The sequence below is a fragment of the Schistocerca nitens genome, chromosome 4 (assembly GCF_023898315.1).
Source record: "Schistocerca nitens isolate TAMUIC-IGC-003100 chromosome 4, iqSchNite1.1, whole genome shotgun sequence".
Classification (NCBI taxonomy): Eukaryota; Metazoa; Arthropoda; class Insecta; order Orthoptera; family Acrididae; genus Schistocerca; species Schistocerca nitens.
Genome location: NC_064617.1, coordinates 81267836 through 81294699, shown reverse-complemented (window position 1 = coordinate 81294699; position 26864 = coordinate 81267836). Strand labels below are relative to the sequence as shown.

The following is a 26864-nucleotide window of genomic DNA, read 5'->3' as shown; positions in this document are numbered from 1 at the left end:
ATCCCGACCTCCTTTTTTCTTTAAGCTAATATTCTGCTTCAACCTACATTCAACTACATGTGGATGAGGCCCTTCCTCCACTACTTCAGATAGCAAGCCAAACTGATTTACTAACGGAATTTCCAAAATTATTTCAACAGTTTCCCTTGTTCGCCCTTTGCTTGCAACCTTTTCCCAGCACCCCATCTCTTTTTCTTCCCTTAGCCTACATAATTCCAAATTCGCGTTTTCTAATTCAGCCTTAAGGGCACAAATGTTTGCCTCCTGTTCAGCGATTTTTCTGTCCTTTCTACATAACCTACATTGCCATGGAAGAGCCTCATTATCTACCCTCATTTCCTCGCCGCTCCATTCGCCCCAATGAAACCATAACTTACAGTCTTCGCGGACTGCCTCCTCCTTCAGATTTCTATGACAACCATCACATTTGTCACACGTGGTTTGTTAGAAAAATTTACACAAAAGCAGAAATAACTTGGCGCAAGAGCACTGAAGTTTCGTAGCCTGTACTAATACGTAACTAAACGCTAATGTAAACAAACTATTAAACTTACTTCCGACAAGCTTCCAATTAACTACCTAAACTCTGTATGACAGACACGAATTAATTTAACTTCGAACCCTTTAACGCTTTGAACACTTTATCACCCTCTTTATTCTCCAGTTTTGGCGCCGGCAAATTTCTTTTCCTTTCCCCGCCTTAAATTAGCTAAGACTTGCACTATGCAGACGTTGCGTGTGACTACTGTCTTTCGAATAGATCCATGAGGAGCGTTTTTTGGCAACTTCCAACAGCTTTACAGCCAGCCGATGTAAGAATTATGTTCTACCTAATGGTGATTGGCCAATAAAGTTAGTTTATTTGTATAACTCCCATTTTCTTCATTTTCTGAGGCCATTCACCGAACTTGACAACCGGGCCTTGCAAAATGAGGCCGAGAACCGCGAGCCGCAAGAATAAGAGCTGCGGGTCGCATTGACGACCACTGGTTTACGCGGATGACAGATAGTGGCGCATTCGGCTCTCCGCCCCCAGCTTACCTTGGCGACAGTGACGTCAGCAAGGGTATCGGGCCGCAAAAGTTAAAAAACAAGTTAGCCAAATCTCGTGGAGCCCGTGCAAGACGGGATCACCGCTAACTAAGTGGACGAACCAGTAACATATTCAATATACTTTCAGTTTTTGGAACATTATTTGACCCATATAATAAATATTATTCGAGACACAAACTATTGCAGTTGAGTTTTGTTAGTTACATTTACACAGCGAAAAAGAAGCAGCAGACGGGTAAACAGTTAAATGACCCACCGTGCTGCCAATAGTAAGACTGTTAACCCACAGTAGTGGCTACGCGGTAATGTGTGTATATTCTGCTCATCGTAAGAACAACCATTATGCAGACAAACACGAACGCGACCGTAGTACACGTACACTGTTGTTACACTCTTAGAAGTAGGTTCTACTTATGTATTAAATATGTTATTACTAACTAACTTTAATGAAACTTTTAAGATATTTTTATGTATTAACAGCCATCAACGTTTTTCTTAATCACGTTATAGCTATATAGTTTTTATTTCAAAAATCGTGTGCAGTCACAGCCTCTGTATTCTCGTGCTGTGATTGTAGCGCTGTATGAAACTGGCTGAGGCTGTTTCCTGATCCCTAGTGAAACGCGTGTCGAACACGGTTAAAAGGTGTCGAGAAGTGGGTTGTTCTCAATGTTTTTCAAAAATTTACAGAAAAAAATCGGGTTCGAAGTTTTCCGAGGGGCTGTGTTTGAATCAGTTGAGATACAAATACACATTGGATGTATAGGGGAATCGGTAGCGTAGTAGATACATAATTATGTGCCAGATTATGGATCACTGGTTCAATTTGAAATACATACATCTCGTAATTGTAAAATTCATCATATGAATAATGCACGTCTTCTTGCTCCTAATTGCATATTGCACGCGAAATTTGTTTTCATTTCAAATATAAATTCTTAATTATCGATATTTTATGCAAGACTGTTAATAAAGGTTTCTTAAACTAAGAAAACATAAAAATTTAATATTTAGGGCGAAAATGAAAAACTAAATCCTATTTATTTGGATGATGTCCATTGTTTTGTACCACAGAATAGCCTCACAAGGACCAGAGTGATAAGCGCCGTAGAAACTTGAAAAACAATTTTCACAACATCGAGCACACAACAGAAATGCTGCATTTTTACATTTGCCACTGTGCCATTACAATGTGAACCCAACAAAACTGATCTAGAATCAAGTTAAGGGATTTATCGAGAAAAATAACAAGACTGTTAAGCTGCCAGACGTATTGGAACTAAAGCACGCAGCTTTTTCGCATGTCACTGCCGAATGCTGGCGAGATACAGAACGGCGTGTCATAAAAGAAGAAGAGAAAATGGCGGCGCCTGAGTGGCTTCGTGAATTCTGTTGTTGATCGACTCGTTATCAACGTAGCAGTTGACAGTTCCAGAACTGAAATGCATTTCTCGGATTCGGATAAGGAAAGAGCTAAGAGATTACCAGACGTCTGACTGCAGTTAATACCTTCAGCGGCTTCAGTATTTAACAATACGGTGAAATCCCTGCAGTAAGCTTTTGCATCGTACGTAGCTCGCTCAGAAAAATTACACTGTGTTTAGGAACTTTCATAATTCTTGTATGTAATCAGAATATTATATCAGGCAAGAACGAGAGCATTTTGTGCTTCCCGTCTGGTCAGCTAGGAAGCGTGCGGTAGTGCTGGAGGTTCACTGAATGTTATTTCATTCTCTTTAAAAATTAAATGATATTCGAAGCTATATTGTTTCTCTGCTCGTCTCTTTTTACGTCTGAACTGCAACTGCTCACATCATTGCAAGTTAGTTGGACCAGCTGACTGGCCAGTGCCACAGTTAAATGAGCCGGCATTATGGCTCAGTCTGTGTGTGACTAACACAGCATAAAGCGTATCCTTATAATCGTATTTGACTGTACTGGACATACATTATGTGATCAAAAGTATCCGGACACCCCCAAAAACATACGATTTTCATTTGAGGTGCATTGTGCTGCCACCCACTGCCAGGTACTCCATATCAGCGACCTCAGTAGTCATTAGAGAGAGCAGAATGGGGCGCTCCGCGGAACTCACGGACTTTGAACGTGGTCAGGTGATTGGGTGTCACTTGTGTCATACGTCTGTAAGCGAGATTTCCACACTGCTAAACATCTCTAGGTCCACTGTTTCCGATGTGAGCGTGAAGTGGAAATGTGAAGGGACACGAACAGCACAAAAGCGTACAGGCTGACCTCTTCTGTTGACTGATAGAGACCCACCGACAGTTGAAGAGGGTCGTAATGTGTAATAGGCAGACATCCATCCAGATCATCACACAGGAATTCCAAACTGCTTCAGGACCCACTGCAAGTACTCTCATGAAAAGGGGCTCGCACCCCTTGTTTTTTTGCGTGGCACTATCACAGCACAGGCCTACATTGATGTTTTAGGCAACTTCTTGGTTCCCACTTTTGAAGAGCAATTCGGGGATGACGATTGCGTCTTTCAACACGATCGAGCACCTGTTCATAATGCACGGCCTGTGGCGGAGTGGTTGCTCAACAATAACATCGCCGTAATGGACTGGCCTCCACAGAGTCTTCACATGAATCCTATTGAACACCTTTGGGATGTTTTGGAACGCCGACTTCGTGCCAGGCCTCACCGGCCGACCTCGCTACCTCTCTTCAGTGCAGAATTCCGTGAAGAATGGGCTGCCATTCCCCAAGAAACCTTCCAGCACCTGATTGAACGTGTGCCTGCAAGAATGGAAGCTGTAATCAAGGCTACGGTTGGGCCAACACCATACTGAATTCCAGCATTACCGATGGAGGACGCCACGAACTTTTAAGCCATTTTCAGCCAGGTGTCCGGATACTTTTGATCACATAGTGTATCTCTGCTTCCGCTCCACATGAAACGATATCCAATGAGTTTCAAGCAAATGCGGAAGAATACATAGTGTAATGTTTACATCTGGTTTATTCTTTTGATGAGGACGGTTTAGACTGTCACACTGTGGAGGCGAGTGCTGTCTCGATTCGATCCCAGATCGTTGTTAGACGGATAACTGTACTCGCTTAGATGCTGGTAGGCTGGAGGAAGGTTTCCGCTTAACTTATGGTTCAAAAATGGGGAAAATGAAAAGATATTAACATTACAACAATCATACGTCCATCTGTCTTATTATCCTTAGTCTTACTGCTCAGACAAAACACACATGGAATGACGTAGTGTTGTGTACATAGTTCCGCGTAGTCAGCGCGTACACATCTTTCCCACTAGAGCGCGCCCCGCTAAGCACAACAGCACAGGCGCAGCGCTCGTCCGTCTCCGCACTACGAGATGGCGCTTTCTTAGAGACGGACCAAATTCTGCTTCCGCCGATCCGCGTATTAATATGTAACGCAGCCAATGAGATTGCTGCTAACGTAGAACCTTTTCTCCTCGCGGATCACACTCGCGCAGTGATACCTGAACGCGCGAGGTATTATAACGAGTGTACAGACCTTAGTCAGTCTGCATTAGGCTTTAGTCAAGTTTCAGTCTGCGCCTAATAAGATTATCATATTCCTGTACATAGCCATGATGACTTAGACACTTTGTCAAGTATCAGAGATATGTGAGAATAAGATTAACGTACCAAGACCAAAGGAACTTCAGATTGTCAATTGTAAACAGCATCCAGAATCAAGTTACGTAATGTCTATGATTTTTATTATTTTAATAAATGTGTGTGAAAATTAATCAAGTTCTGTTTAAAGTTGGTCACCGTCAATCTGCTACTCTAAGCGTGCAAGTGGCATTTCTATCGTCTGACCTAACGGCAGAAGATAAACACGCCACGATAAGACCACGAGATATATTGCTGACACTCACCTACTTCGTTAGAGCGACAAGTCAAGTAATCTGATGGTGTGTGTACCGCAGGTCTTACAGTACGCACAACACACGTAGAGAGGAGTATGCGGTTTGTCGTATGTCTCCATCTTCTCATAAGAAATTAGCTTCTCCTCCATGCAAATACCGACTTTGGCGCGTTCCCCCAAATAGCTCCATGAATATACTGTTTAAAATTTCAAAGCCATGTTCTGAAGAAGCCTCAACATCATTCTAATAAGAATTTTTCAAAAATGTGTTTAAACATGGTACATATGCTACACAAGCGCACTGTGGGAAAACATACAATTAGAAATGCAAAACAGGTTCGCAAAAATTGCGTTAAGTGAGCTAGATCTTCACTAACTTTAGTTCAAACGAATAGCTGTCAGAGCGTTGGAGTATTCTGGTTGTCTGACTGTTCCGTTTAGTGACCTGCCTCGTTTGGCGCGAGGGTAGTGTGTGCCCAACATCACTTGGCCCATATCTGTGCAGATGGCGTAGTAGGGGTGGGAACAACGATAGAGGTTGGGGGGAAGTAGGGAAGTAGCAGTTCAACAACTGAAGCATACACACAATCACAACTTAGAAACTACAGGCCTCAAGTCTGCAAATGGCGATAATAAAAGGTTATGCCAGTATGACCAATAATGCGACAAGTCAGTGCACAGCTCAGCAGGCTAAGTCAGTCGCCACTTGGGAAGAAGGGGGTACACTCGGCCAGTGTTCAGAGAGAGACAGCGCTGTTGTGCATGGCACAAGTTGTTTTGCGCAAGGACTATATCGATAAACGATTTTTGGCGAGCTCTGTTAACAATGTAAAGCAAAATATCTCTATTGAGAATTTTGTGGTGCAAGTTTGTAATGACACATGTGTTTGCTATGTGTCATTACAAACTTGCACCACAAAATTCTCAATAGAGATGTGTACACGAAACTTTTTTGCCAATTAATATTAAGGAAGATGTGGTTTAATAAAGTAGCAATATTCTTAAAAAGTTTGAGAACACACTCAATTTAATGTCACTTATACAGGGTGATTCAAAAAGAATACCACAACTTTAAAAATGTGTATTTAATGAAAGAAACATAATACAACCTTCTGTTATACATCATTACAAAGAGTATTTAGAAAGGTTTTTTTTTCACTCAAAAACAAGTTCAGAGATGTTCAATATGGCCCCCTCCAGACACTCGAGCAATATCAACCCGATACTCCAACTCGTTCCACACTCTCTGTAGCATATCAGGCGTAACAGTTTGGATAGCTGCTGTTATTTCTCGTTTCAAATCATCAATGGTGGCTGGGAGAGGTGGCCGAAACACCATATCCTTAACATACCCCCATAAGAAAAAATCGCGGGGGTAAAGATCAGGGCTTCTTGGAGGCCAGTGATGAAGTGCTCTGTCACGGGCTGCCTGGCGGCCGATCCATCGCCTCGGGTAGTTGACGTTCAGGTAGTTACGGACAGATAAGTGCCAATGTGGTGGCGCTCCATCCTGCTGAAATATGAATTGTTGTGCTTCTTGTTCGAGCTGAGGGAACAGCCAATTCTCTAACATCTCCAGATACTGTAGTCCAGTTACAGTAAAAAGCTTTCTGTTGAGCGGTCGCCATCTTAGCATCAACTGACGCTGACGCCTAGTCAACAGCGCCTCAAGCGAACAAATGTACAACTAAATGAAACTTTATAGCTCCCTTAATTCGCCGACAGATAGTGCTTAGCTCTGCCTTTTGTCGTTGCAGAGTTTTAAATTCCTAAAGTTGTGGTATTCTTTTTAAATCACCCTGTATATTGCTTACAATGCTTTAAATAATGCACAGTTGGTGGTACAAAACCATTATCTCCAAATGAGAATTGCTAACTGTGAAGTTTTCCTTTAAAAACTGCTCAGAGTGACTGCTCGGCCCGAAGCATGTGCTGTGTGCTGAAACCGGCGTCAGTCAGCGTGGTGACTGTGTAAGGCTTGGTACCTTGTAGTCGCAACCAGTGGCGACAGGTCCGCAGTGCTGCGATTTGAGGTTCACGTATTGAAGAATCAGCAAGATATACCACTTGTCAAGTTACTTTTATCCTCTAGTATTCTGGTTGCTTTGAATTTGAAGACTTTATCCCTGTCACTAGTTGTCACAAATTTAGTGATTTTGGTACGAGCTCTTAATGTCGTTGCAATTCTTGTACAATTAACGGAATAAATCTCTCTGCAGCGTAGAGCAAGCTGCGAGATTGAAACTGTTTAGATGCGGCGAGACTCAAACCAGGAAACTTGCCTTATACGGGCAATGCTGACACCGACTGAGCTACCCACACACGATTCTCGATCGTAATTTCAATTATGCCAGTACCTCTGACCTAGTTACAAAATTTCACAGGAATTATCCAGCTTATATCTTGCGGGCGTAGCAATCCTACAAGAAAGTATATAAGTCACAAATGGTTTAAACATTTTGTATGGGCTGTTTCACTCAGCACTGGAAGAAACGCAGTTTTTAAATTTAGTAGCAGATTGAAACTGTGCCCAACTGGAATTTCAATCTTCGACCTTCCCTTTCGCTGTAAGTGCTCTCCAAGCAGATTAATGAGACACGGTCGTAGCTTCAGTAATGTGAGTATGTGTGTGTTTCTCGTATTCCCTGAACATAACGAAGAACGTAATTTATGTCGAGACTATACTTATTCCTCCAAGATTTTCTTTATGCTAAACACATGAAGTCTGAAGTGAATTTAAACGATACTAGACTATGCAGTGCGATTTTTGAATAAGCGCTGTAAGCCAGTATATTTCGCCATCACAGAGAATACGTGTCATCTTCCAAAACAAGGAGTTGAGGGAAAAGAAAAAAAAACACTAAATATCTTCGCTGCTGTTAGTTGGGTAGGGCAGAAACTACTCACATATTAGATGGCAGTGTGAATAAACAGTTATCTCAGCAATGGGATTTGTCTTGAGGAATATTAGAAAAAGAAATTGCGAGATATGAATGTATAATTTGTGAGTGTCTAGTTAGAATTTGGTGACAATATCAGACTGGACTTGTTCATGCCGCTCCCAGCTTTTGTAGCACGTGAAATTTCTTGTTTCGTTCTCTACGCTTACCTATGTGGAGTCAACAACTGCTGATCTTTGCCAGCAGTAACACTTTTTTTATTCAAATGACTACAGCTACAGAAAATAATTAATATACTGACTACCATGTAAAGTGGCGACTGTTTCAGCGAAAATATGATTTTAGTAGTTAGTGATAATGTGAATCAACCTGATTATTTACAACTTTATATTACGGTCTCTTGCTTCACAAATAGTATCACTGCGGATTTACATTTATTATCACGTCATCATGACGCGATATGTTTAAAAAGAAAGATGTCTGAAACCGGCAGTGATACCATTTCTGTGGCTTTAGGCCGAAGTACATAATTTGAAAGAAATGACGCTCACTGTGCTTCGCGACGGCAGTTTGTTGCCTATTCTACGTGAATCAACCTAGACCACAAGCACTCACCCACACCGTCGGTGCTCTACTGCGGAATGCTTTTCGCGCAGTGAACGGCGGGGAAAATGGATTAATATAAACAGTAACTAACAAAACGATCAAAAGCTCTTTATTGTTAAGGCTTTCTTGGCAACTTGTTGACAAACTGCCTATTGGCTTCTGTCTCGGGTTCTTCGGCTTGTCAAAGCTTCACCATCCACCGCCGGTGATTTGACAATGCTAGCCACTCGTGCTCGCGAAACGTCAGTAAAACCATCAGATGAACGTCGACCGAAGAACCAGAGACAGAAGCCAACAAACAGACTCTTTAGCTACAGTGTTAACACAGGTAGAGGAAATAGTATGCATCGACAAAGATATAAGACACACAGCACCGGAAAGCGCAGTTTCGCTGATAGCAAATATCGGCTTGTAGGACAATAGCAATTATTATATCGTTTGTGACAACTGTGTAAAGTACGAGTACAGAGACAAACAGGAAGTATGAGTGTAACTGCTGCTGCACCGGTACTTTCCTCGTTGTAAACTTCGAAGAGTGCATTTCGCTGCCAAGTTGACAGATGCTTATTGACGAATTTTCTCCTAAACACTCCAAACACGTGTCTGAACCCACTAAGATCCAACACTTGTGTAACCGCAGCTTGCTTTATTGACACACGATATCTTATCAACAGTAATTGCAGGTGAAGAGGCAGATGCTGTCTTCCTAGATTTCCGAAAGGAGCTCGACACTCAAACTTGCTGTCAACTGAAAGTACCACTGTACAGGGTAGGCCTATCTTATCACGTAAACTATTGGGTCAATACACCTTTTGCTAATTTAAGCCAGTATGTTATACTGGACGGAGAATGTATAACAGGAACGAAAGTACGAGGGGAGCTCAGTAAGTAATGTAACACCGTTTTTTCTCGGCCATTTTCGGTTGAGAAAATGCCGAATTTGGTATGGGACATGGTGGAACAATCCCCCTTCAGATCCTATAATTTCATGAAGTTACGATAGCTGGCGGCGCTATTCGTAGCGTATTACAATCAAACACCTCGTTGCACAACTGGACGTTGTGTTGCTAGCGCCGACGCACTCGCCCATCAGCTGGCGAGCTCAACGGTATGTGCCCGCTTGTTACCGCCTAACACAAGACCACAAAGAGACCATAGAACTGAACGGAGATTATGTTGAAAAATATGATTTTGTAGCCAAAAGAGTAGACAATAATATGATGTATTGGAACCCTGAATAAAACCAGCTTGCTTTCAGAAAAAAATTGTTGCATTGTTTACTGAACGCCACTCATATCATCGGGTATGGCCCAAGGATGCGTAATAGAACTCTTAAAGTTTTCAATATGCATTGTCCGCCACCGGTAGCTGAGTGGTCAGCGCGACAGAATGTCAATCCTAAGGGCCCAGGTTCGATTCCCGGCTTGGTCGGAGATTTTCTCCCCTCAGGGACTGGGTGTTGTTTGTTTTCATCCCCATCGACGCGCAAGTCGCCGAAGTGGCGTCAAATCGGAAGACTTGCACCCGGCGAACGGTCTACCCGACGGGAGACCCTAGTCACACGACATTTACAATAGACATTTATCGCATACGGGCAACATCACTACGAGGTCGTTTTTTTTGGGAGAAAATATCGTCGTTGGAAGAGCATATGGAAACGAAGACAAATTTGAGAAAATTTCCGCTTTGAGTATACAAATAAATGCAGCATAACGCTTATGAAAAACAGAAATAACCGATAGTATCCGATTACAAGCTTGGTAGTATATATTTGAAGACCAACATATTATTTAAAAAAGTCTTGATATTTGCCGGCTGCGGTGGTCTCGCGGTTCTAGGCGCTCAGTCTGGAACCGCGCGACTGCTACGGTCGCAGGTTCGAATCCTGCCTCGGGCATGGATGTGTGTGACGTCCTTAGGTTAGTTAGGTTTAAGTAGTTCTAAGTTCTAGGGGACTGATGACCACAGATGTTAAGTCCCATAGTGCTCAGAGCCATTTGAACCATTTTTTTTATATTTCTTGAAGCCATTTAAAATAAAAAGAACATGTTCAAATTGTAAAAGGAGAGGTGAGTGAAGGTCATAGTTTGTTGGAAATGTTCTGGAAAAGTGCGGTATACTTGTAAAGGAAGTCGGTTACAAGACATTAGTGCATCCAGTTCTGGAGTTTTGGTCCAGCGTGTGGAGTCTTGTCAGGGAGACATGAAAACAGACGTCGGGTGAATTCAGACACATGCTTTTAAGTTCGCAACATGTCAATATACGAAGGCAATCCCAAAAGTAAGGTCTCCTATTTTTTTATAAGTACAGAACTCTTGCTGTGTGGCAGTTGGTCACACTGCTATGAAGAGTGCTTCACGCGCTGTGTGTAAACATGCGCACGCCTCGCTGAGGCGCTCAGTCTCGGCTTGGCAGCCGTTGAGAATGGAGCTCCCGTTGGATGTAACCGCCAAGTGCGAACTGTGCACAGTTACTCGGCTTTTGAGCGCCAAGGGCACTGCGCCGATTGAACTCCATCGCCAATCGACGAAAGTGTATGGCGCGCATGGATGTCAAAAATGTTCGTAAGTTGGTTGGACCGAAATTCACGACGAACAAAGGAGCGGGAGACCGTCAATTTCTGAGGAGACAGTGTTGAAGGTTGAGCAAAGCATGCTTGAAGATCGGCGGATCACCCTGGATGATCTCTGCACGTTGGTTCCTGAGGTTTCCCGAAGCACCGCTCACAGAATTTTAGCGGAGTCATTGAACTACCGGAAGGTGTGCACAAGATGGGTGCCACGCATGCTGACTGAGGACCACATGCGACAACGAGTTGATGCTTCCCGCGCATTTCTTCACCGCCTTGCAGCCGAACAGGACAACTTTCTGCACTCAATTGTCACGGGTGACGAAACCTGGGCATACCACTTTACACCTGAGACCAAGCAACAATCACGCCAGTTCATAACTTTCTGAACAGCATGGCGGCGAGCTGGTATGACATGGACATACAAAAACTGTCACAGCGTCTACAAAAGTGCATCGACAGAAATAGCGATTATGTCGAAAAATAGCTGTAAACTGATGTAAACCATTATAGAAATAAACAGGTCTATGTACTTATAAAAAAAATAGGAAACCTTACTTTTGGGATTACCCTCGTAGCTGTTACGAAAACATAACAGAGATACTCGGAAATATCTTTCGAATTGGACGACGTGTTCTTGTGAATCCGTCTTCGGTAAAATTTGAAGATGTGTTCAAGTAAATTATGTGTCAAGTCTTCTACCGCCATCATATGTCATGCGCAGAGCTCATGAATATAATTTATCGTACAAGCTTATAACCGGAGGTTAATAGACAGTTATTATTCCTTCGATTAATACTCATATACATTGTAGTGACAGTGGCTTGTGGAGTACACATATGCGTTCGAGTTATCAGACTCAAGAAAATTTTTCGAATATTTGTCGAATATTTTATCGTTTAATGATAATGTACAATCGTAGAAGCCATAAAAACGTCCATTTACAACATGTCTCTCTCTTCGAAAGTTATTTATAGTTATCTTTCAATAATGACACTATGCACTGACTGTTTCACGATTTTGTAAATGTGATGCGTTTCTCTCCGAACTGTGAAGAAAATGGTGTCAAGCAAAATGCCAGTGGAACCATATTTTTTTTAACTTAAGAAATGCAAGAATTTCATTGATCGTGTTTTTACATAATTTCTTAATTTTATCATTTTAGTGGCTAACAAGTTTGTTGCTTTATGCAAAGGAAAGAGTTATGCAGTTGTTTTGTGTTTATTGGCGAGACAAAATATATTTTACGCACTAAAACTGCTTGTGTTTCATTGATTCTCGATGAAAGCGACTACACGTAGCGATCAACAGCAAAACACCTGAAGGTTTCGCAGAAGACAGTGAACAGAATCAAGATTTTGATGGAGAAACTGGTAAATACCTGACACAACGACGGGGGGAGCCTGACCGATAAAGAAAACTTTTCGTTAGAACAATAAGGAAATGATTAAAAATGACCAGGAAAAAACCAGAGACTCACTTCCACGCCTTTTATCGCCAAATGGTACACTCGGACGTCCATGCGTCATTGTAACCGTAAGGGATTGCTCGAAACTATTTTAAACGCATTTCGTCCAAAAAATGGCGCATCACATCAGCAACGAAAATAAAAGACATCAGTGACCGAGGAATTTCAGGAATTAAGTACAGATTGCTCAGCAAAAACCGTTATTCCGTTATCTTCAGTTGAGAATACGAATAGATAGTTTTCCTTCGCTTCTCACTGTGATAGTCTGTTAACGCTAATGAGATTTTCATTCATTTATCTGATAAAGAATGTGTATGTTTTTTCTGAGTGCTTTGACAATTTTATGTACTTTTCGTATCATTATTCAGTCGTAAAATATTAATAATTTCGTTTACAATATGCATAGTGGTTTTAAAACATGTATGCAAAATTAGATGATATTTGAAGATCAATATGTTAAAGGCGTTTCTCGTTGCTGCAGGATCTTCGCAGGAAATTTCAATCAAAAACTCTGTCCTCCCAATGTGAAAATATTTTGTTGAGCCCGATCTACATAAGTAGAAACGATCATCACAATAAAATAGGGGAAATTAGAGCTCGCACGGAAAGACATAGGTGTTCGTTTTTCCGCGCGCTTTTCGATAGTGGAATAATAGAGAATTATTATGAAGGTGACTCGATGAACCCTCTGCCAGCCAGTTAAGTGTGATCTGCAGAGTAGCCATGTTGATGTAGTTTTAGATGAATAACATTACTGCTACCATGTCTGTTGATACCAGAAATAATTAAAACTGGTCGCTGTCAGCAGTAAGACGTAATTAAAATTGAAATACTTTTATAAATTACATGGGAGAGAATTGGCATTAACGAAAATAGTTACATATATGCATAATGTTGTTAACATTAAAATTACTTGATTGTACCTAGAAAAATAACGCCTTATGTGATCAGATGAATGTAATATTTATGAATTAAAGGAAATCATGTAAAAAAATAGAAATGTTCAACGCGCAAATATTCTTGAGCACTCTCGCCATTTGTAAATTTTTCGAGCCATTTCCATTCTGAACTCCGTACAAACAAGAATCTTGGGTCATTCACAAGGATAAAGCTCTTGCAAACAGCAGTATTTGAATGCTATGGAAAGGAATAAAGTTTGAAGGTCTTTTAAAGAGAAAACAAGAAACATTTCATTTGTTATCACAAGGACTTGGAAGAGCAGTTGAACGGAATGGACAGTGTCTTGAAAGGAGGATATAAGATGAACATCAACAAAAGCAAAACGAGAATAATGAAATGTAGTCGGATTAAGTCGAGTGATGCTGAGGGAATTAGAATAGGAAATGAGAGACTTAAAGTAGTAAAGGAGTTTTGCTATTTGGGGAGCAAAATAACTTGTGATGGTCGATGTAGAGAGGATTATAAAATGTAGACTGGCAATGGCAAGGAAAGCGTTTCTGAGGAAGAGAACTTTGTCAACATCGAGTATAGAGTTAAGCGTCAGGAAGTCGTTTCGCAAAATATTTGTATAGAGAGTAGCCATGTATGGAAGTGAAACATGGACGATAAATAGTTTGGACAAAAAGAGAGTAGAAGCTTTCGAAATGTAGTGCTACAGAAGAATGCTGAAGATTAGATGGATACATCACATAACCAATGAGGAGGTATTGAATAGAATTGGGGAGAAGAGAGGAGTTTGTGGCACAACTTCACTAGAAGAAGGGACTGGTTGCTAGGACATATTCTGAGGCATCAGGGGATCACAAATTTAGCTTTGGACGGCAGCGTGGAGGGTAAAAATCGTAGAGGGAGACCAAGAGATGAATACACTAAACAGATTCAGAAGGATGTAGGTTGCAGTAAGTACTGGGAGATGATGAAGCTTGTACATGATAGGGTAGCATTGAGAGCTGCATCAAACCAGTCTCAGGACTGAAGACAACAACAACAACAGTCGCGTAAATAACGCAACGAACCACTTGCCGCAAGGAATTATTCCCTGGACAATTGAAGCATCAAGAACTGCTGTAGAAGAACGAACCAAAATAATCAGATAAGTACAAAGCTTTTTCTGTTATTTTGATTGAAAGAACTGTTAATTATTCTAACTGACCCTCAAATTCAAGATCTGGTTCACATGCATAAGTTTGCACTAGAATTATGTGACAACGCATATTTACTTATCAGTCAGCGACAAACAAACAGGCTGAGACAAGCCAGAAGATGTAGACGCAGACCGAGACGCCAGCCGCTGGCATACACACAAACTGACCTGCGAGTAGTGGCAGGGAGCCGGCACAGTACCTTGGAGCAGGGAGCTGCTAGCAAGACCGTGGCCTCCTGGGTGAGTGGCAGCACACGCTACAGCGCCACGCCCCGCTGCAGCAGATAACGTATTTACAGCGCTGTTTGTTTCTGCTCTGGCCCACAGATAAGGCGGCGGGCGCCCCGGACACCCGCTCAGTAACAGTCGCGCCCCTGCTCACCTAGACACCAGACCCCTCTGTTGTTAATAGTGAGGGCCCTCCCGTGCAACCACGCGGAGAGGTAGCGCCGAGTACTGGCGCTGCGTTCTGCTCGCTCGGGAGTGGAACTAGGGAGAAGTGCCTGACAGGTATCTCGGACGGCCTTCCCTACAAGTTTAGGATCCGAGCAGAAGTAGTTTGTTATATCCCTCAGTATAAGAGACGCAACTTGTGAAGGCCGCCTTGATGACAGGAAAACAAAGAGAAAGATGAAATGCCTGGGCTAGCGGGACAGAGCGGATTAGGTTGTGGAAAGGGGCAAAAATGAGTTCCTGTCAGTTGCACTCAAAATGTAAACTTTATTTATCAACTCACAATATTACCAAAACTTTAATCGATCTCCTTTGATTAACTTTAACATTCAAAATCGAAGACCCAAGGCCTACGCAAAATTGAAATACAATATTCTTCTGGAGGTTTCACCCAAGAATATTTTCTAAATCTTCAGTCTAATCGACTGAAGGCCTTAGCAATTTAATTTTAATGGAACTAGGCCGGAACTTCGGATATTAGGCAGTAAGAGGAGTTTCAATCAGAAGGCAGAAGGCCTTATCTTAACACATTTCATATAAAATAAAGAATAACAATCTCATGCCTTAAGGGAAAGACAAGGATTAATTTAAGAGATATTAATACTCGGCTGAAGGCCACACATCAACCAAATAACTAAAAGTCAAAGAGGGAAGTTGAAACATCCCCTTAGAAAAATTTATGAATGATTGTGCTGATAAACCCCTTACGTTATTTGATTTTCAAACAGATGAGCAAAACTGAACGTACTCAGACATTTCTCTCTTTACTTATTCTGATCAACACTAAACTGACACACAATATTTTTAGCGCAACGCAAACTGACTTTCAATAATCTCTACAAAAGAATGGCCCTGACTAACAATAACCTATACGTTTCATGAATCACTTACCTCACAAAAATCTTCGTTACTCGAACTACTGCAATACAGCAAGCGCCAATACTGCCAGCTAAATAAAAGATTCTAACTACTGAAGGCACTAACTACTGATAGGCATACTTAGCAAATGAAAGATTTTGATAGAGAACAATGTATTTAAAATGGTTCAAATGGCTCTGAGCACTATGGGACTCAACTGCTGAGGTCATTAGTCCCCTAGAACTTAGAACTAGTCAAACCTAACTAACCTAAGGACATCACAAACATCTATGCCCGAGGCAGGATTCGAACCTGCGACCGTAGCGGTCTTGCGGTTCCAGACTGCAGCGCCTTTAACCGCACGGCCACTTCGGCCGGCAACAATGTATTTAACTTAATAATGGCCGGCCGTTGTGGCCGAGCGATTCTAGGCGCTTCAGTACGGAACCGCGCTGCTGCTACGGTCGCAGGTTCGAATCCTGCCTCGGGCGTGGTTGTGTGTGATGTCCTTAGGTTCATTAGGTTTAAGTAGTTCTAAGTGTAGGGGGCTGATGACCTCAGATGTTAAGTCCCATAGTGCTTAGAGCCATCCTTAATAATGTTCCAAAGTCATTATATATATATATATATATATATATATATATATATATATATATATGTATGTATATGTATATATATATATATATATCAGTTCATGATATCCAGTTTTACAAATATACTGTATCTGGTGGACACAGGTCCAGATCGTCCGCTCTTAAAATTCTGCCATCTGTCTCCCCACATCCACCACTGCTGGCGGCTCACCTCCAACTGCGGAACGCTACGCGCTGTTCACATCCAACTGCTCAGCACTACAATAGAGAATATTAACAATGCCAACCAGCCACAGCTCAGTCATTGATTTTTTATACAGAGCGCTAGGTGACTTTACCAACATAAAAACCTAAACAGCCTACTTACAAAGTTACTATGTAACAGACACGGAACGGCACTCAGAAGTTTCCAAGGGTCGGCCTGGAACTGTAACACTATCGCCTGCTTAGGCGAGACAGGCAGTCTAACCAACAACATCAAAATCGGAAGGCAACCCAACCGCCAGACAGCCGACGAACCAACCAACTACCTGTTTTCGGTCACCAGACCAAAAGCACTGCAACCAAAACGCCAGCGAGGCGAAGAGACCAGTAACACTCGTCTTCAGAGATTGGTTTTTTAATAAGCCAAGGTACAATAGCTACTGACGTACACGAACATCGCAACGGCTGTGGAACTACATGCCGTGGCGGACAGTGTCAACGCGGCTGTGTTGCAGCCGAGCAACTAGCTACTGCAGTACGCAGACAGCATTACAGCATTTAAAGCACTGCTCAGTCGAACTGACACAGGGCGCACAGTGTTGCACGAGACACTGCCACAAGAAACTCGAACACTCGTAAAACGAATCACTGATGAACAACTCACCGGTGGACACACACAAACAAACCCGAAGGATGGTCGGTGACGAAACACCTCGTGTGACCAGACGACCGACCAACAACCAACCGAGGTCGTTGCCACTCAACCCATGTGTGTCAGCGACGGTTGGGCGAATCTTGACTATCTGGAGCTCACTGCACCTCCAACCCGACTCGACCCGATGTCCGTCCGGAACGGGGAGACACGGCGATTCGGGCACACGGACTCGGACCCAATCACGCAGAGGTAACTCTTGCCCACTGGCCACAACGTCTCTGCACAAGAAGAAACCGAGCCACGTCCAGCAAGATGACCCTGTGACGAGGCTCAGAAACGGCCAAAAGACCAAACACACGTCGCCCAAAGAGGCGGCCAACAGAACGACCGACCAACAGTCGATCCCGCTGCCATCTCCGTCCGTCGGACAGTTCATCCTGTGTCGCGAGCGGTCGGCGAGTACTGGCTGTCCGCGCCTCCCTTGCGCTCCGTCCCCGACTGCTGCTACGTCCCGACTGCACTTTTGCCGCGTAGCGACTCCAACCGCTCCAGATCCGATCTCTCTCCACGACACACCACGACCGGGAAGTAACAGCCGTCCAGCAAAGATACACTGCTGGCCACCGTAAATGCAACACCAAGAAAGACAAGAGGTAGCACAACAAGATTTATTTTGTAGATAACATGTTGACCAAGTATCAAATGATTACGTTTACAGACGTCTGTGACATGTGGTTCCTGCCAGAATCAGTAGCCAGAGTAGCCGCCATTGTTGGAGATCACCGCTGCCACACTTCTCGGCATTGAGTCAAAGAGACGTTGGATGTGTTCCTGGGGTACAGCAGCCCAAGCAGCTTCCACACGTTGCCAAAGATCATCTGGTGTGGCAGCTGGGGATGTAATCTGGGTCACTCGTTGAGCAACCATGGACCACATGTTTTCTATCGGCGAAAGATCCGGAGAGCGAGCCGGCCAGGGAAGCAATTCAATCTGGTTATTGACGAAGAACCTTTGGACAATGCGTGCCACGTGTGGTCGCGCATTATCCTGTTGAAATATGGCTGTGGCCGAGCCCTGAAGGTAAGGAAGGACAACTGGGTCCAGCACCTCGGATATGTAGCGCCGGCTATTTAAAGTACCGGCAATGCGTACTAGAGGCGTGCGAAAGTAATATCCAATCCCGCCCCATACCATAATACCCGGTGCAAGACCAGTGTGGCGGTTCATAATGCAGCTGTCCTGCATCCTCTCTCCACGGTGTCTCCACACTCGAATCCGACCATCGTGGTGCTGCAGACAGAAGCGTGCCTCGTCAGTAAAGACAACGTCATTCCATTCTGCCGTCCACATCCGTCTGTCATCACACCATTGGCGACGGAGACGTCTGTGGTTCTGCGTCAATGGTAGACGAAGCAATGGACGTCTTGCGGACAGACCACTCTGCTGTAAACGGCGTCGAATGGTACGCGCGGAAACTGGATGATGCGTTACAGACGCAATGTGCTGTGCTATGGTTCGGGATGTCACTGAGCGATCCGTCACTGCCATGCGCACAATTTGCCTATCAGCACGTGCAGTGGTGCACCGAGGTGAATGCGATCAACCACGTCGGTCCGTCGTACCCTCCTGCATCCAACGGTCACATATCCGCATTACAGTTGTTTGGTTTCGTCCAACACGAATAGCGATTTCTCTGTATGATAATCCACAATCTCGGTAAGCCAGTATCCTTCCACTGTCGAACTCGGATACTTGATCAAAAGATGTTCGCTGTTGTCTACGAGGCATAACTGATCGTCTTGTGAAACAACCACAAGGTAAACACACGTGCCGAACGTACACTCGTCGAAATCGCCATGCCTTAAATGGTGCTATGAGGTGGCGCCACAGGCGCGCGTGATGTGCGTCTGCGCTGAAACTCTAATCAGTTGCATATCTCATCGCTGCAAACCCATGGTGTAAATTTCACTTGATTCGGATGCTTCCTTCAGGGTGTTGCATTTACGGTGGCCAGCAGTGTATTACGGCAGGGCAAATATCGGTACGCGCTGCTGCTGTCACTCACGGGCAGGGAAGACAGTAATTCAGTGACACCAGTAATTGAAATTTAAAATGACGAGGCGGCCGTACGGTAAAACAAGATGTTATATAACAGATGGCACGAGCATGACCAACGCACTGCTCAAAAGAACTATACACTTACAATTGGGCATTTCTGGACCTCGACAAAGCCTTTGACACGGTCCGTCACGAGATCATATGAAATGAGCTTCCTGGCCATAATACACCGAAACACATAAGAAACTGGTATAGGCACGTGTATTCAAATACAGAGATACAGGGGATAGCCAAAATTATGTGAACTGTAGTAGTAATGGGATGGTTTTGTTTGACGGTCAACAATGCAGGTGAGGCATGTTTCACGCTGGATTGTGCGTGTTCAGTACTGACTAGGCATCAGTGCAGGTTGTTTACGAGTAGTGCACACCGTATTTGCATTAAGAGACCTAAGACTGTTACAAAGAGGGCAGAGTGCGGGGGCCCGATTAGCTGGAGCATCAGTAACCAAGACAGCCAACTTATTGAATGTTTCAAGAGCAACTGTTTCAACAGTCGTGACGGCCTGCACAAAACATGGTAAGACATAATCGTGTAAAAGTAACAGTGGGCGCAAATCAAATCTAAACGACAGAGATCGTCGTCCGCTAACACGAATTGTGTCAACACAAAACTACTGCGGCTGGACTGCAGAGCTCAGTAGCCATCTTCGACGCCCCGTATCTATCGACAATGTCCGCCGAGAATTCCATAAAGCGACTATACATGGACGAGCTGCTGTACTGAAACCATTAGCGACGACAACCAACGCAAAGAAGCGTAAAACTTGGTTTCAGCAGCATAAATCCTGGAAGACTATCAGTGGAAACACCTCATATGCTCCGACAACGTTTTCGTTATTTCCATCATCGGGTCGGGTTTACGCCTGCAGAACGCCAAATAGAAGCCTACAATCCTGACTGCTTGATTCCAATGCTTAAGCATGGAGGTGAAAGTGTGATGGTGTGGGCAGCCACTTCATGGTGTTCTGTTGGTCTCATGTATACTCTCAAAGGCCGTGTTACAGTCAACGATTATGTAAACATTTTAGGTGTTCATGTGCGCCCCATGATTCACATGTTGTGTCCCCAAGGATGATGCACGCAAGTGAAATGCAGTGTCTTCCTGGCCAGCACAGTCCATTCTAGGCGGTATTGGGGCGCAGACCCCGGAGCAGATTTCCGCCTCCCTCGTCACTACAGAAGAGCTTCTGATCGAAGAGTGGCATAACATTCCACTGGAGACTATTCAATCATTATATGCCAGTATTCCAAGATGATTCGCAGCTTTATTACAGGCAAATTGGGGTCCAATCCCTTGTTAATAAACCATTCCCAAATAAGTACAGGTGTTGACATTATTATGCCTATTATGTAAACAGGCAGAATACGGTGCTGCGGTTGGCACCGCCTATATAAGACAACAACTGTCTGGTTAGATCCGTTACTGCTGCTACAATTTCAGGTTATAAAGACTTAATTGAGTTTGAGTGACGTTATAGTCGGCGCACGAGCGATAGTATCCAGCCTCTCCGAGGTAGCGATGATGCCATATTTCAGGACGATAATCCACCCATTCACACATCCAGGACAGCACAAGCGTTGCATGAGGAGCACGACCATTTCACGAGTGTACCATAAATATCAGGAATCCGATAAAACATCAAATCTCCGACATCGCTGCATCCGGGAAACGATCCTGCAAGAACGAGACCAACGATGACAGAAGAGAATCGTTCAACATGACAGAAGCGCAACCTTTCCGCAAATTGGCCGGCCGGAGTGGCTGTGCGGTTCTAGGCGCTACAGTCTGGAGCCGACCGATCGCTAAGGTCGCAGGTTCGAATCCTGCCTCTGGCATGGATGTGTGTGGTGTCCTTAGGTTAGTTAGGTTTAATTAGTTCTAAGTTCTAGGCGACTGATGACCTCAGAAGTTAAGTCGCATAGTGCTCAGAGTTATTTGAACCTTTCTGCAAATTGCTGCAGATTTCAATGTTGGGCCATCAACAAAGCATGCGAACCATTCCACGAAACATCATCGATATGGGCTTTCGGAGCCGAAGGACCACTCCTGTACCTTTGATGAATGGACGACACAAAACTTTACGCCTCGCCTGGGCCCATCAACATCGACATTGGACTTTTGATGACTAAAAACATGTTGCCTGTTCGGACGAGTCTCGTTTAAAATTTTCTCGAGCAGATATGTACGGGTACGGAGACAACCTCATGAATCCATGGACCCTGGATGTCAGCAGGGGACTGTTCAAGTTGATGGAGGCTCCGTAATGGTGTAAGGCATGAGCAATTGGAATGATGGGACTCCTGATATGTCTAGATACGACTATGACAAGTGACACGTACGTAAGCATCCTGTCTGATCACCTGCAGCCATTCTTGTCCATTGTGCATTCCGACGGACTTGGGCAATTCGAGTAGGAGAATGCGACACCCCACACGTCCAGAATTGCTACAGAGTGACTGCAGGATTCATGGTGTCAGTTCCGTCAAGCACTACTTGATACATTAGTCGAATCCATGCCACGTCGTATTGCGGCACTTCTGCGTGATCGCGGTGGGCCTACACGATATTATGCAGTTGTACCAGTTTCTTTGGCTCTTCAGTGTATTTCAGAAGCCTAATTCTTACGTACGCAGATTCTATTCCATGCCCTGTTGGAATTCCATCTCATTTTCCAAATAATGTTGGTATGACCAGAAGTCTGCGCTCTCAACCCTCCTGTTCATTTAATGTATATGCACAAACGATATATTAAATTTACTTCATGAAAAGAGAATATATGAAAATCTTGTAAATGAAATTGACTAAGAAGAATAAAGGCATCTAAAAAATGAAATTGACAGAAGGTGTACAGTGGCAAAGAAAGAATGGCTAGAGCAGTAGTGCAGAGCTGTAGAAGCAGGTATTCCAATAAGAGAGGCAGATGTCGAGAAATGAAAAGCAACTATGTGAACATCAAAAGCTCAGGTTGCAAGTCAGTATTAAACGAAGAAGGGAATGCTGGAAAGCGGAATATATGGAAGGGCTATACTAAGGACAGAAATATGAAGACAGTATTGTGGCAACGGAAGAGGAAGTGGATGAAAATGAGATGGCGGATGCGGTAATGCGAGCAGAATTTAGAACAGAGGACACAACACCAGAACTGTTGAAACACAACGGAGAAAGAGTTATGATAAAACTGTCGACGCGGCTGGAAAACCGAGAACGTTTTATTCATGATAAAACTGCTCTGTTTCTAAAGTCGTGACTGTGAAGTACAAAAAACGAATTACGTGCGGAGAGATGGAACGATTGGTAGAAGCTGACCATGGTAGTGATCAATTTTCCTTCCCTAGAAACGTAGGAACACGCGAAACAATTATGACCTTAGGACTTATCTGAGAAGAAAAGTTGAAAAAAGGCAAATATACGTTTATTGCATTTGTAGATTAAAAAAAAGGTTCTGACAGTTTGACTGGAATACATTGAAATTCGCTAGGTAGTTGGGATAAAATACAGGAAACAAAAGCTGTGAATGTTGGCTCAATTTTCTGTGCTCCCCGCTATAAATAACTTAGACATGATAGCAACAAAGTCCACTATTATTGAATATCCTTGCACGCTCTGTTACTGCATTACGAGGAAACCCAATATACGGAAATAACACTCATTAACTAGTTTAGCGGGACTGATGACCACAGATGTTAAGTCGCATGGTGCTCAGAGCCAGCCAACTAGTTTAGCTAATATCAAAATCTGTAGCATAAGTCACTTCGATATAGTATTTATCACTTTTGCGATTACAAATCAGATAGCTATTAGAAAACCCCGACTGCATCTGATCAAGTATAATTGTAATTTTTATTCATTTATATAGACCACCTCTGTAGGTAAAATAAGAGTTTTAGATTACATGATAATACCAAACGACTGCAGTATTTCAGATCTGACTGCGATTTTACACTATTGCATCTATCACTTCTTATTTTCTATACAGGGTAGCTTTTCCTGTCCTTTTGATTTTTGATTGGAATGTCTTTTTTCATATATTTTTTCTTTTTTCTCTTGCAATTTCCGATTACTTTTTTAAATTATAAAAATTGGTAGCCAGTGATTTTTTATACTGTGACAAAGGCGTATTTATTATTATCCTTTCCTACATAGCACCTGTACATGAGAACCATTAGCTCAAATCTCATTTTCTGTTCTTACAGCCTGGTATCTAAAATATAAAGAAAGAACTTAAAATAGCTACGTGCTACTGCCACTCTATGTTACAAAAAACGTGGTTCACCGCTTCAGCCGGTAGCTTGCTCGCTGATCAGCACCCCAACCTACATAATGCACTTCATTGATGGTTCCACAATCCAGTAACTGGGACGACAAAAGTTCAGTTTAAGCCCCATATTTCCTTAGCTGCAACGTGTAAACTGTCTCTCGTCAACTAATAATCGTGTCCTGTTTGGAGCTACAGATGTGAAGTTAGCCGAGAATTAATGATCTGTCTATTAAAGAATATCAAGACACCATTTGAGAACTCTGAGCCAAATTATGTCAGTACTAATTTCCTGCAGTTCCTGATCCTATTGAAACAGAATAAACATCTTATGAGAGTGATAGGATACTTACCTGCTCAGCGACAGATACGAACTTCTCCGGTGAAAACAGTTATTTCGTCTTGCTACGCTTCGGACTGCTCCAGACGCGTTCTACCTAAAAACCCATGATCTGTAAAATGAGCAGCGCTATCATCGTCCTGTAAAATTATTGTATAATTTTTTAAAAAATGTATGTCTCCCCCAGGCGGTTAGTTTTTTCCCCTCTACCGAGACCGGCGCCACTTCTCTGCGGCCACGAGTGCTGAATGTACTTCTATTTCTGATGGCTCTCCAAATTTTTTTCAGTACGTTGCAGATAGTTCGCAGCACAACAAAAGCGCCCCGCGAACTGAGGTACTAGAACAATACAATGACCAACAAATATTACAGTACAAGAAACCAAGTACTGACACTATACAATTTTTCATTATGTGTGTAATATCGCGCAGCTAGTGATGCCGGGACGTATTCAAAATTATCATTTTTTCATCGTCACATAGGTTGTCTACAAGTGCAGAGAAAGCAGACTAAAGCTATAACAATCGAAGGACATCAAAGAGAGTATCACACACATATTTTTTTTGGTTTTGTGTAATACAACGATATCCTCAATTGAAAAATAGTTGTAATCATCTGGTTCCGAGCTAGGTTTTCCGGAGTTTTCCTTAGGTTATCACGAGTATACCGGAATTCGAAATCCTCTCGCTAATAATCCCAGTTGAGGATATTCCCCCGCCGGCCAGGGTGGCCGAGCGGTTCTAGGCGCTACAGTCTGGAACCGCGCGACTGCTACGGTCGCAGGTTCGAATCCTGCCTCGGGCATGGATGTTTGTGATGTCCTTAGGTTAGTTAGATTTAAGTCGTTCTAAGTTCTATGGGACTGATGACCTCAGATGTAAGTCCCATAGTGCTCAGAGCCATTTGAACTATTTTCGAAATTCCCCCGTCCCCAGTTCCAGCTTGCTAGGGTTTGACTAAACAGGAGCTGTACAACAGTTCACATTATTTTCCCGAGTTGGAATGAAAGATGAAAAACACCATACATTTCCACAGACAGCAACATAAACGTAAAAACCAGTTGTTATAAATTTGTTAAAGGTTAAAACTATAGTTTTCCTGAGAGTTTAATCTATTTCAATTAGTTAGTACATCGTGACAGGCGACTTTCAGATAACGCCAACAAGCTTAGCTAATGGTTTATCTGAGAAACTACAGAGGAAAAACAAGTAGCATAACATAAGAGGAGAAAGGATTGAGACACCGAAGTCCGCAGTGTCTACACTGAACTACAACTTATAATGGAGAGGATAGTAAAGGAGGAAGAGAAAGTGAAATGAAGTAAAAAAGTAAAAACGATCATCGTCATCAGAGTCAGAAAACTTGGAAAAAATATCATCGGTGGAAAGACCTTGGAGCACGTAAAGTCTTTCAGTTACTTAAGATGTTTGGTAACAGAAAATAAAAGTTATGTGGAGGAAATAAGAAGTACGATAAAATAATTCAAGGGTTTACAACTAGAACCCTCTTTCTGATGTACAATGTCGAGATGAAGCTGAATTATTTTGTCATCAATTCCACATGGAGAAACTGAAGAGTCACAGGAAGTACGATATTTGTGGGTAACTAGGCGCTTGGCAAGATGAAAGTTTTGTTGACAATAAAAAGCATTCCGAAAGAACTAAGAAACAGATTCGCCAAGCTTCTTGCCTGGAGGTTGGTGTTGTATGGCAGAGAAAAGTGCTTAAATGAAAACGACTTACACAAAGAGGAATGAAGAGTTACGTCTAAGAATAGGAAAGGCCAGAAAACTAGTGAAAATGGCTCGGACGTTCTCCCTACTGAGGATAATCTCCTTACAATGAAGGGTCCTGGAAGGAGAGATTCAGGGAAGAAGGAAGTTTAGAATCCTGAATTACATTATTAATGGAAGAAGCAGATTAAAGAAGAGACGCAGTACAGAGGAATATTGGAGAGTGTCCAGCCGATATCTATTATAAGACAGACGCACTAAAGACAAAACTAAGAAGCTGCCGAATACATCAGTTGTAATCTTGGGAAACAGCACGCCGTACTTATCTCCAACACGTACCAAAGCTATCAGATACATCGCCTGTCATAACCTTGGCAAACACAACACAGTACGTGTCTCCAGCTTGTATTGATAAGAACGAACTGCAGGAATGACAGCACACAGTGACCTAATCCTCACAGGTGACTGCTACAGATCCTTAGAATATCCTCCCAAGTTGCCGCTTATCCATCATTGTTGGTTCCGACGTTGGTTGAAACCGACCTGCGTTCTCCGACAGCAACATTTCCTGTCGGGTTCGAAACCAATTGTCATTGACATATTGTGTACAAAGTGAGATCCTGTAGTCGGTATTCAGGCTGACGATCCATGTTACAAAGTTTTACCAGCCGCCGGCCTACTAAGCCTTTTTCTGCCCGTGTGACGGAATATCTTGAGCAACTTGGTGTAGCAGACATACCAGTTCTCAAACACGTTGCAGCAGATATCCTCCCTGTATCATTGCCAGACCCACGCTTAACTTGGACATGACTGAATCCAGCAAGATCATTGCTCTGCCTATCTACATCTGTATCTGCATCTACATGACTACTCTGCAATTCACAATCAGGTGCCTGGCAGAGCGTTCACCGAACCACTTCAAGCTATTTCTCGGTCGTTGCACTCTCTAACAGTGCGCGGAAAAAGCCAACGCTTAAATGTTTCCGCACGAGCTTCGGTTTCTCTTATTATATTACGAAGATAATTTGCCCCTTGTGTCTGGGAGCCAAAGAGTATTTTCGCATGTGGAGCTGGTGAATGAAA

General features: G+C 43.0%; 1 protein-coding gene across 3 annotated transcripts in view; it reads right to left on the bottom strand.

The window, feature by feature from the left end:
• Positions 1–26864, bottom strand: part of LOC126252964 (tubulin polymerization-promoting protein homolog) — a 451173-nt gene that overhangs the window by 139779 nt on the left and 284530 nt on the right. Inside the window, exon 1 of one of the 3 annotated variants that reach the window (XM_049953980.1) lies at positions 14771–14882. The exons of 1 other annotated variant lie outside the window; for it this stretch is intronic. The gene's annotated coding sequence lies outside the window, so the exon portion shown is untranslated. Of the gene's footprint in view, positions 1–14738; positions 14883–26864 lie in introns of those variants that run through there. One more of the 3 variants, XM_049953979.1, reaches the window with a different exon arrangement.